The sequence below is a fragment of the Henckelia pumila genome, chromosome 1 (assembly GCF_033568475.1).
Source record: "Henckelia pumila isolate YLH828 chromosome 1, ASM3356847v2, whole genome shotgun sequence".
Classification (NCBI taxonomy): domain Eukaryota; kingdom Viridiplantae; phylum Streptophyta; class Magnoliopsida; order Lamiales; family Gesneriaceae; genus Henckelia; species Henckelia pumila.
Window position 1 is genome coordinate 49,903,571 of NC_133120.1, and position 1,168 is coordinate 49,904,738.

General features: G+C 36.5%; 1 non-coding gene across 1 annotated transcript; it reads left to right on the forward strand.

Annotated features, from left to right (window-relative positions):
* Positions 1 to 444: 444 nt before the first annotated feature.
* Positions 445 to 551, forward strand: LOC140876894 (small nucleolar RNA R71). Its single transcript, XR_012149123.1, has one exon. It is a non-coding gene; the product is annotated as a small nucleolar RNA R71 (small nucleolar RNA).
* Positions 552 to 1,168: the final 617 nt, after the last annotated feature.

Consider the following 1,168-nt stretch of genomic DNA (forward strand, 5'->3'; position numbering starts at 1 on the left):
AAAAATTATCATGATTGTGCAAACTAGGATGATATTGGTTGGGTACACGATTACCTCGATAGCCATTAAAATTTTGGTTGTTCACATACTAAGCTTGCTCTCCACTTTCAAATCCATTAGTAGGATTAAATATAGTCGCCAATGATTCCAACTCAATTGAGACTACATTTCCCATGATCATCGCAGCCTACTCTGTAGAAATAACATCCATTTGAGCATTCAAAGCCTTGAATGCATCGACTTCATAAATTCCATCAGGTTTCATTATCATATATCTCTCATTTGGCCACTGGTAGCTATTAATCGTCATCTGATCAAGCATCTCATAAGAATCCACAGGAAATTTAGAAAATATTGATCCTTCAGCAGCAACATCCACAAAAATTTGAGTTGTCCCATTCAAACCATTGTAGCATATATAATTCTATCTGCTCCCAATCGGAAACATTATGATTTGGGCACTTCCATAGTAATTCTTTGTAGAGCTCCCAAGCTTCACACAACTGCTCAAAATCTTGCTGTCTGAATGTTGTGATCTCAATTTTCAATTGGGCAGACTTGGCAGGTGAAAAATACTTGGAAAGAAATTTAGAAGCCATGTCAACCCATGTTGTAATACTCCTAAGAGGCAGTGATTGTAACCAACTACGAGCATTGTCACAGTCTGATGGTGTCCTCAGTAACACCATGAATATTCACAGTATCAGCGATCTCCATAAAAGTGCGCAGGTGCAAGTTTGGATCTTCAGTAGCTGTACCCCTAAACTGATTTCTGCTGAACCATATTGATGAACGCTGTCTTCAATTCAAAATTATTGGCAATGATAGTCTGCCGAGCAATTCCAAAATAATAATTGTTTATCACCGGTCGAAAGAGATCACTGATTGACACCGAACCAGTATTTTCACCTCCTCCTCTATTTTCAGCCATTTGTTTCAATTGTAAATTACCTATCAGCCCCTAAACCCAAACATAAATACATTCTCAGTCCCATGTCAGAAAAAAATATTGTTTAAATTCCTTGGGCCCAAATAATTTTTTTCAGATGGAATTTTGAGTACAAAAAAACGTTGAAATATATGGCTACGGAATTTCATGTAATTGTGAGGTATTCAACTATTTCATAAATAATGGTACAATATGTATGATTTTTGACGTACTCCAAAT